Below are 11,758 nucleotides of genomic sequence, written 5' to 3'. Positions count from 1 at the left end.
TAACTCCCACAGGACCCACAATGCCCTACTAATGTAAACAACCTCAAGAAGAGAACGAAGACTGAAGAGAACTGTTCGCAGGATTCTGTTCTGACGCGGTGTTGATTTTTCCAAAGCACCTCCTCCCTTGTTGTATACACTGTTACAACAATAAAGTTATCTATCAATCAATCACTACAAGCCAATAAAAGCCTTCCGCGTATAAAAAAAAAAGTGAAATATAGGCAGTATATTACCACAATATGTAATCGTGTCATGTGCAACCACAAGGACCAATAATAAGTTCTGATTTGTACAAGCACCTTAGCGCACGGCGCGCGCGCGCGCACACACTAACTTTTTGTGAGTGTAGTGTTCACACGAAATCACCACCACATCATACTACATAACACCATCACCACCACCACCAATATACCATCGCGGCATCACCATAACCACCACCACAGCATCACTAGACATCAACACCACCACACCGCACTGCCATAAGCAAGACCTTTCCTCACATAGCCTTCTCCCGTCCACTTTTCTTACAATTTCACTCTTTCTGGCTTTCCCAGCTTTTTTCCACCTCACCAGAAACGAAATAATGAGACTAGGAATATTGAGATGAAAAAAAAAAAAAAAATTCCTGACGCTGAGAAAAGAGGCGTCCTATCGTGCTGAAGAGAGTGAAAGTTTATAATCTTCGAACGTTTCCTTGCTATTCGTTCACTAGTTCCAAGAATCAAAACATGGGAATAAGAGCTCGTTGGATGGCCTGTACTAATAGCTATCATCATTATCTTGTGTATAACTCACTAAAGACTCTTATTTGTCTCCAAGTGTCGCTGTAGGATGCTTTACGAATGAGAGAGAACGTGGGGTGTAATGGGAGGGGGAGAGGGGGAGCAGTATAGGGTGCCAGTTGAAAGATTAAAACTGGAAAACAAAACAAGAACGGTAAAACAGAATAAGTGGCTAAACTATTATGTACCTCTTTTTTTCTTTTTATAGAGCTGACTTTCTTCGTAGTGATATAGGTAATCTAGGGTAGCGAAGTAGTGAAATATATTATCGGGTATTGTCTCTTTTCTTCTCTCTGATAATGTACAGTACAGTACAGTAGTGTTGTGTGAAAACCTATGAACCTGCTACTATTTGAAATCCACTTGTATAGCACTCTCACTAGCACTTAATACCACCAGACACCACCACACCACACCACACAGCCACCAGACACCACCACACCACACCACACAGCCACCAGACACCACCACACACCACACCACACAGCCACCAGACACCACCACACCACACCACACCACACAGCCACCAGACACCACCACACCACACCACACAGCCACCAGACACCACCACACCACACAGCCATAATTGCATAAAGAAGCCTCTACATTGTGTTTCCAGAATATGGGACAAGGCCATAGCACAACATTACTCGTACAAGCTCGTGTATATTGCCGCAGTCTTATGAAAGCAGAGGCTGCGGCGCGTTGTAGTAGTGTTTCCGAATTGGGAGGAGCCAGAGCAGGCTGGAGCCATGGGTGGTGGAGTCAGCGCCTGCCTTGTCTCCCCCCACCCCAGTAGCGCCCACACCCCAACCCCCGCGCATAACACACACTTTATATACAACGAAGGACAGGAACACACACACACACACACACACACCCACACCCCACACAAACACACATACCCACACACACACACACACACGCAAACACACACGCACACACACCCACACACACAACCATCACTTTATGTCCAATGGAAAATAGGCCTCACACACACACACACACACATCACTATGTCCAATGAAAAATAGGCCACACACACACACACGCCCGGTAGCTCAGTGGTTAGAGCGTTGGCTTCACAAGCCAGAGGACCGGGGTTCGATTCCCCGGCCGGGTGGAGATATTTGGGTGTGTCTCCTTTCACGTGTAGCCCCTGTTCACCTAGCAGTGAGTAGGTACGGGATGTAAATCGAGGAGTTGTGACCTTGTTGTCCCGGTGTGTGGTGTGTGCCTGGTCTCAGGCCTATCCGAAGATCGGAAATAATGAGCTCTGAGCTCGTTCCGTAGGGTAACGTCTGGCTGTCTCGTCAGAGACTGCAGCAGATCAAACAGTGAAACACACACACACACTGGGCTGGGTGACCAGCAGACGACCGTGGTGGTGAATTTTACACACACACACACACACACACACACACACACACACACACACACACACACACACACACACACACACACACACACACACACACACACCACTTTATGTTCAATGAAAAAACAGGCCACACCCATACCCCCACACATTGCATCAGCATGTATACAACGAAAAATAGAAACACACACACACACACACACACACACACACACACACACACACACAAGCGATATAACAGTAAATCAAGCTATATATGGACGAAGAGAGCCAGGAAGGGAAGGCAGCTGGGATGTAGAACACACACACACAAGCGATATAACACTGTAAATCATGCTATATACGAAAGAAGAGAGCCAGGAAGGGAAGGCAGCTGGGATGTAGAACACACAAACACAAACACACAACACACACACACACACACACAAGCGATATAACACAGTAAATCAAGCTATATATGGAAGAAGAGAGCCAGGAAGGGAAGGCAGCTGGGATGCTCCTGCCATCGTGACGTCACGGCCTGGCCCGGTGGACTGATGACGTCACGGCCTTGGCCTGGCCTGGCGGGCTTTTCTTCCGTTACGTAAATAATTTTGAAAATGACCCCTTAAAAAAACGCCGCCAGACCCAAATGCTTTACATATTCGGACTTGGTACAAACTTTAACTAACAACCAAAATATAAAGAGATTCCAAATCCCAGTAATATTTAAGATTTTTCAAAAGAACTATGAATAAATTGTTGGAACCTTGGCCCCCACAAAAAAAAATTAAATGTCCGCCCATTTTTACTTCAAAGGAACGAAAACACCTTAAAACATATGGACAGTCTATTCCAACACTTTAAACCGAATTAGAGCCAGAAATAAGTAATTCACAGGGGTGACAACAAAACTATTATTGGAACATTAACACCGTAGGAAAACCATTCTACTTTCCACTAATTCCACTGACCAGGAAAGCGAAACACTTTAAAACACATCAACTATTTTTTTAGAACAATAAAAACTTGATACCAGCTCAAACAAAAAAATTCCCTTGACACGCATGAAAATTTGGCGCCAAAAACCACCCTTATTTAAAGCAAAAATAACGCCAACAACAACATGCAGCACCCCACATACACACGAAAAATACTTAAAACACAGCTAAATATTTGTAGAAAGCATCAAATCTTACTATTGAGCACAATTAAACAATTCAGGAATTAAGGAAAATAATCCTGGATTCTGGGTGGGCTGGGGCCTAGAATGAGAATATCCAAGATGGCGGCGGGGCCGTGGAAGGGTCGACACCCTCTTGTACCTTCCTGAAACCTACATCAAACTAAAACCTGGCCATGGCGGCTGTGTCTGAAAGCTGCATATGAAACCTAGTGTTGCACCACCATCTTGTGGCAAGACAGGTGTATAATACTGAGAGGTATGGCAGGATGATAAGGAATCTAAGATGGCGGCGGGGTCTGTTGTCGGGTGGCCACCCCTCCTCTGCCTCACATAAAAACCTTCACCAAACTTAAACCTAGCCACGGCAGTGTTTCTCAACGCTGGATATGAAAGCTTAGTGACGCGGCTGCACGTTGAGGGAAGATAGGTCTATAATAGTGAGAGATAAGACAGGTTATGTCGATAAATAAGGACTGACCAGCCGCTATCTCAGTCGTTTTGTATCATTAATCAGCTAAATATCAATACAAAGAGCAAAATAGTAGGTAAATAATATCGAAAATACCCAAATATCAAATAACAAAGCTTAATTAACTCATCCAGACAATAAAAAATGGCACGGAAGACATTTCATGACTTATCCTGAATTATCCATGGCTGTGACTCGCCTTATTAAATAAACGCTGACCATGAGGCCTGTGTCACTCACTTTTATAACGCAGTCTTGCCTCGGTGGTGCTCTTGTCCAGCAATAAGATAATTTGGAGACGTGGGGACACCAACGCAGTCTATCATTCTGTTACCAGCAGGATCTTAAAAACACTCGTAAAATCCCGGTCCCTACAACCATGCAGAGCCGTTTGAGTGCAGAAATCTTGTTAATATGCCACTAAGAATCGTTAAAACACTCTTAAAATACCATGTCAATTCAAGTAGATGTTTTTAAATGTAACAGTGTCTGCTGAACCACGCACTTCTCACCTCCGCAAAACACTAAGAAAGACTGACGTCACGCTGAATGAGGCGAGACCGGGGGCGGCGGGAGAGAGAGGGGTGCTGTTGCCAGGATCAGCTTAGCAACAGTTATATTAACTAGCTTATTATTTGAAAAATTTTACAATTATCCTGTACTCATATTCGTAGTAATAGTAATGATACAAGTATGTGCCAGGTTCCTCACTGTTGGAAACGCTCACATTAACCTGTACATGACAGTTTGATCGGGAATGTCTTGACCAGGTGAGGGCTTGTTAATGTACGCTTGTTTCTTCTTAGTGTAGCAACCATCAAGTAAACTTAACAAATGTGTCAACCTGACTCTTTCCTTCCATCTTAAGGAATCATCATGTGTGTGTGTGTGTGTGTGTGTGTGTGTGTGTGTGTAATCTGTCACCAGTACCACCACTAACTACTACTACTACTACTATTACTACTACTACTACTACTACTATCACCACCACAGCCACCACTATTTCAGCCCCCGATGGTGGTTGCGTGTGTTATATATATATATATATATATATATATATATATATATATATATATATATATATATATATATATATATATATATATATATATATATATATATATATATATATATATATATATATATATATATATATATATATATATATATATATATATATATATATATATATATATATATATATATATATATATATATATATATATATATATATATATATATATATATATATATATATATATATATATATATATATATATATATATATATATATATATATCATCAAGGTCGGTGTATCAAGAATATGTGCCTAGGACTAATTACCAATAGTACACACAGGCCTAATAACTTAAAATTGACAACTGTGAGGACCAAGAGTGTCGCCCCAAAAGTGGTGACCGGGGCAGACGGCTCCCTCCGCCCTCCCTTAGCTACGCCACTGCACACCACACACAAGCAGACACTACTACGCCACACACCACCACCAGACACTCCCACGCCACACACACCACCAGACACGCCGCCATAAGCAAGCTGTTACTTTTCCTCACAGAGCTTACCTCCGGTCAACTTTTTCTCACAATTTCACTCTTTCAGGCTTTCCCAATTTTCTTTCACCTCACCACAAGTAAAGTAATGAGACTAGGGATATTCTGAGATAAAAAAAAGAAAAAGAAACACTTACAATTACTGATGTTGAGAAAAATACGCGAAATAAAGTTACACTCACAGTCTGTCCTATCGTGCTGCTGAAGAGAGTGAAAGTTTATGTAGATGAATCTTTGGACGCTTCCTTGCTATTCGCTCACTCATTCGAAGCCTCAAAGAAAGGGAGTCAGAGCTCGCTGGAGTGTTTTGGTAATGGATATCATCATTATCTTGTTATAGTGTAGAAGTGACTGAAGACTCTTATTTGTCTCCATGTGTCGCTGTATGTAGTATGCTTTGCGAACGAGAGGGAAGGTTGGGTGTCATGGGAGGAGGAGGAGGAGGATAGGAGGGACAGTATAGGACGCCAGTTGAAAGGTTAACTCCTTCAATACTGGGACACATTTTCACCTTGAGATTTGTGTACGATTAGACGATTTTATTAACATTAGCAAGGGTCTATAGAGGTCAGAAGATTATTGACCACAGTCTTCACTATTTCAATCCTCCCACATGCGTTTCTGAAGCTGTTTAAAACCACTAAATAGTAACCAGAAGGAATATGGAAACGCGCCCTAGTATTGAAGGGGTTAATACTAAGAATCTCAGTTTATAACGAAATACAAGCTTGGTGGTCTTGGCCTCGTCGCGTCTTCACACTCATCTCACGGCCTCTTCATCATCTCATGCATGTACTGTACCACTCCCCACCTCTCATCACAGACTCGTATTCTCAAACAATTCTGCGCTTCACATCCACTATTGTAAAAAAGCTTTATTTAAGTTCACACGAGTTTTTTTGAGGTGTTTTTACTGTTCTAGAGACAGAATGACAAAATTTCTGCATTAGTAACTGTAGAAATACTCTTGAAAACCCCACTAATCATCCCTGTGGCCTTGGAAAATGGTCGTGGTGAAAGAGCAGAGTGTTTTTGAAAAAAAGGCCACTGTCACACGCTCACCACTCACCAGGACAACAATTCCATCCAAGGCATAAGAAAAAAATAAATAAAAAGACATCTTGGAATCTCACTCCCGACAATTGTAATGAAATCAAATCCTGTAGGTGAAGGTGGAAGACAAACAAACTATCAACAATGAACTCAACTTTATTCAAAACACTACAATTGACTACGGACACAGAGGGAGTGGGGAAATGGGGAAGGGAGGGAGGGGAGGGAACCTTTGGAGGAAGGGAAGAAGGGAGGGAAAGAGGGAAAAGCTATCAACATGGCACTAGAGAAGGGAAATATCACAAAGAACAAGGGGAGAGGGACGAAGGAGAGAGAGGAGAGATAGGCATCATTATCTTTTCTCTCTATCTCTCTATCCATGTGACTCTCTCTCTCCCTCCCTTCCCCGCATTAAGAGAATCACCGCCATTTTGTCACATCCTTACTTAAGACAGCACGAAGAGAGCACTGAATGGCTGGGAAGTTTAAATATCAGCCAATCAGATTCTCGCTCCTCTTCCAGGTGAGCTAATGGACGATAAAATGACGTCTTAGCTTCTTTTATATATTTTTCAAGAATATTCCACATTTTGACGTATTTTGGAAAGCCTAAAGGGGGAAAAAAAAATTCGTACATTATTACTAATATGTGCTATAAATTTCCTCAATCTTAAAACACATGTATTCTAAAAAAAAAAAAAAAAAATACTTATTTATTACTGGCTGTCGAACGATGATAAAAAGTAGTACAGTACGTTTGTATGTATGTTTATATAGTAGCATGTTGTATTATCTTTCTTTTTTTGTTAAGGCGAATATTTTTGATGCTTTAGTGATCCCGTTAAGACGCTTCCAAGGCGATGACAGTGTTATGGTAACTGTAATACTACGCACGGCTATTGATATTATTATGTTACTCAGACGGACAGATAGATCGGTATAGGCAAGTAGACGGGAAGACTGATAGATAGATAGATAGGTAGGCTGACTGACTGCTTGATAGATAGAGACTTACTGATAGATAGAGACTTACTGATAGATAGACAGATAGAGATAAATAGACAGGTGGAGAGAGAGAGAGAGAGAGAGAGAGAGAGAGAGAGAGAGAGAGAGAGAGAGCACATCAACACCACACGATAACAAAGAACAAAGTAACAAACAAACGAACAAACAATTCTTAACCCTTTCAGAGCTCAGATTAAGATAATATTTAACCTCTCTCTCTCTCTCTCTCTCTCTCTCTCTCTCTCTCTCTACAGTGGCATATGAAAGAAAGATAGAAAGAAAGAGAGATAGAGACTGAAAAACAATACTAATGATAAAAAAAAATGCAATACTCATGAAAACAACACATCATCATCATCATCATCATCATCATCATCATCATCAACATCATCAGTCAACACCATCGTCATCATCATCATCATCATCATCATCATCATCATCATCATCATCATCATCAACATCATCAGTCAACACCATCGTCATCATCATCATCATCATCATCATCATCATCATCATCATCATCATCAACATCAACATCAATCACCATCATCATCATCACCACAATAATAATGACACTTCTTTATTCTTCTTCAACAAACACGTTTAAATTTTACACTGACTCACAAACATCAATTCACAGATTAACAAACAGACAGACGGAGAATAAACTATACAGTCTCCCACCTTCTTAATTCGTCTCCTAGAAAAACCGGGGGTGGATGAAAAGAGAATACAGGTTACCGTACTTCTAAAAACAATCAAAACCTCTCATCAGAACTCTTTACAAAGGCCACGGAGATATTGCGTCAAATTCTTAAACCAGTTTTTTCACATTTCTATCTATAATTTTCTCTGTTTTCACCTATTAATGTAAAATTCTCGTTTAATTATCCCTTAAGTCAAAAAAGAACCCTTAAAAACCACGGTTACATCCATCAGGGCCTGTGAAGTAGAGATGAGAGCCTCGAAGTGTTTTGCAGTGCTGTCCTGTGATTTTAAGTTACGCTAACACGGTGTCTGGTCTGAGTTGTGGCATCTTAGCTTATGATATGCCATAGCTTTTGGGAATACCTATAAACAGTTGCAGGGAAAAATTATAAGATTTTTTTGGGTAAATGTGGGTTCATAAATGGTGATAGATATGTAACTATGAATAATGAGTAAATGAATGTTTTTTTTGGAATTGGTAACTGCGAAGAACTGATCCTGTTAATATCACAATGTATGAAAAAAATGAATAGAGTAATGAAAAGTTATGTATTAATTGAAGAATGAATTATTGATACAGGTGATAAATGAAATGGGCGAAAAAAAGAGTGAATACTGATATAATTGATAAATGAAGCGACTAAGAAAGTAAATAAGTAAATAGATAAATAAATAAGACACGTAAAAATCGTTATTGTAAGGAAAAAGGGCAAATTAATAAGTACTTACATTTGTGATGAAGAAAAGTTTAAAATGTTTGAGTTAGGAGAAAGATTGATCTAGGTAATTAGTATGAAGGAAAAACGATACAAAAACTGAATAAAACTAGACCAAATGACAATGATAAAATATGTACAAATTTGATTATTGTGAAATTGGAATTCAGGAGGATCAACCGATCTTCCTTGAACGATAAGAGGAATTTTGTGCGCGTTCTGTATGATGCTGCCGCAATAGAAATTCCCTTGTAAAGGAAAGAGAAAGTGGGAAATAAAAGGCACTCTATCACAATTGACAAAGAAAACGTCAATCTTCAAATCTTTAGAATGTATACTAATCAAATATCGTCAATTACGTATTTCGAGTGTTTTTAAAAGGCCGTTGGATTTTTTAAGAGACCACTCGGCTTTCCTAGGAGAGTTTCAAGGATATTACTGGAACGTCCTCTGCCATTACAGCCAAAAACTGGAAGATATGGAGAAAGTGTTTTGAAACGACTGTAGCTAAGGGACCCATGGTGAGGGGAGGGGGCTTCCTCGGGGAACAGAAAACGGAAGTAAAGGAATAGAAAACGGGTGGCTGCTATGAAGGAAAATGAGAAATTATTAGCTATGGAAAAAACGGTGTGGGTGATTTTGTGTTGTGTTGTGTTGGTGTTGTTGTTACTGTTGTTATTGTTGTTGTTGTTGTTTTGTTGTTGTTGTTGTTGTTGTTGTTGTTGTTGTTGGTGGTGGTGGTGGTGGTGGTGGTGGTGGTGAAGGTAGTGGAGGTAGAGGTGGTGGTTGGAGAAGTAATAGCAGTGGTGTGTTGTGGTGTGGTGGTGGCAGTAGTGGTGGTGGTGGTGTGTGTGTGTGTGTTTATTTATTTATTTTTTTTTACGGTAAGGCCTATAGCGCCTGTAGGCACACTTGAAGAGTGTATGGGAAGCGCTGTTCAGCTTCCGCCCATTAGTGGCGCAGGCAATTTTATTTATAGTGGTACCCATATTAGGGCCCATATCACCGTCCAAGCTCATCTTGAGTGTAACCACCTAGAACCTGGGTATCATGGCAAAGTGTTTTAAGGCTGTACGTGTGTGTGTGTGTGTGTGTGTGTACATCACCCACAAAAGCACTACTAGTGCTGCTACTACTAATACTACTACTACTACTACTACTACTATTACTACTACTACTACTACTACTACTACTACTACTACTACTGAATGGCATTATCATACGAGTAACTGAATAGACACAAGCAGCTGGGGGGAGCGAGGCGAGGCGCGGGAAGGACACAACACAGGTCAACACAACAACAGTGAAGCAGTGAAGGGATCGAGGCCGAGAAACTAAGATGCATGGAACAATAAACAATCTGTACAAACAAGATCACAGTCAAACAAAAGACACTGAACGAAACAATATTTTACAACCAACATAGAAAACGAAAATAATGAAAATGTGTGAGGCAAAAAAAACATTGCCAATATACAGGAAAATGTATAAAACTTAGATCACAAGCAAAATTTGAACAGATATGCGTGTGTTCGGATTCATGTATACACGAGTGAGTCGTGTATACAAATATACACACACATACACATATCACATACATTTATACACACACAGCCGTCTTAGTACTTATTCTATTTCATTAGTTTTATGTAATATCTTCATACCTTTAATGCGCTAAGGTATCTAACAATGTATTGCATCATTGGTTATATTTCACCTTGTTAATACCTTTAATAATAACCTAAGGTACACTCAGGGACACGAGTCCGTCACCGCGCCACTCCCTGGGTCCTTGACACTGTGCCTTCCCTCCCCCTCAGCCTCGCTTCCTACCACGCGAGGCGCCCACCGGTGGATTGCCGCAACCTTAACAAAGTAATGTTTTCACAGAGTGCCACTGCCTCCATACGCGGCACTGCTGGGCCACCTGAGGAGAGGCATCTGCTTGGTCAAGCAGGCAGTTGGTGCAGTACAGAGCTGTGGCCGCTGTAGCCATGGCGCTGCCTCCACGTGACGCGTCAAGGCAGAGGGAGAACTCAGGGCACAGTGAGTGGCTGGCCCAGCTTGGCCGCGGACAGACTGGTGGCCACGTGTGCACCGTTGCATGTATTATGATAGTCCAGTACGGCGTAAGAAGTGATGGCAACATAAGAGTAGTGAGGACAGCCCGAGAGCCGCGTGGTCCGCCCCTGCTCAGACCCTTACATCTACACCTACTCTAGCGGTACTACTAAAACGCTCAGACGACGAGGATTACAAGGCTTTGCCGCGTGTCTACGATCAGGCAGGCTGGCTGTGCTGGCCGCCGCCCGGCCTGCATGCCTGCCTGCCTGCCTGCCTCCCTGCCTCTCTTTGCCTGCTTCACTGCCAGCCCGCCTGCTTGCTGCTGCCTTTCTTGCTTGCTGCTTGCTCTATGCATGCTTCATTCCCACCACTCCTACCTGCTTCACTTTTCCCTATACCTTGTTTTCCCTGCTTAGTCATTAAATTCTTCCGACTTCCTGCCATTCTTCCCTGATGATTTGTTTCCCTTCATGTTTATTTATTGGCAGGTTTGCTATTTATTATCTTTTTTTTTTATTCTTGCTTCCTTACTTCCTTACTTTTCCCTTGTTTGATTCTCCCCGCCTCTCATCGCTGTTACATCACCACCTCGGATTCACACCTGCTTTCTTTCACTCGTCTGCTGACTGCTACTCCTGCTTGCACGCTACTGGCCTCCTGGTTCTCTCTCTCTCTCTCTCTCTCTCTCTCTCTCTCTCTCTCTCTCTCTCTCTCTCTCTCTTCTCTCTGCAACGCCTCTTTATGTATTTTTTTCACTTATCTCTTCATTATTCTATTTTTTCATTATTTCTATTTATCTTGTTCATTGTATTTTCTTCTTTCTCTTTCTCCATTTCTTTATCATTTG

The sequence above is a fragment of the Portunus trituberculatus genome, chromosome 36 (assembly GCF_017591435.1).
Source record: "Portunus trituberculatus isolate SZX2019 chromosome 36, ASM1759143v1, whole genome shotgun sequence".
Classification (NCBI taxonomy): Eukaryota; Metazoa; Arthropoda; class Malacostraca; order Decapoda; family Portunidae; genus Portunus; species Portunus trituberculatus.
The sequence above is the reverse complement of the archived record's forward strand: the minus strand, read 5'-3'. Positions refer to the sequence as shown.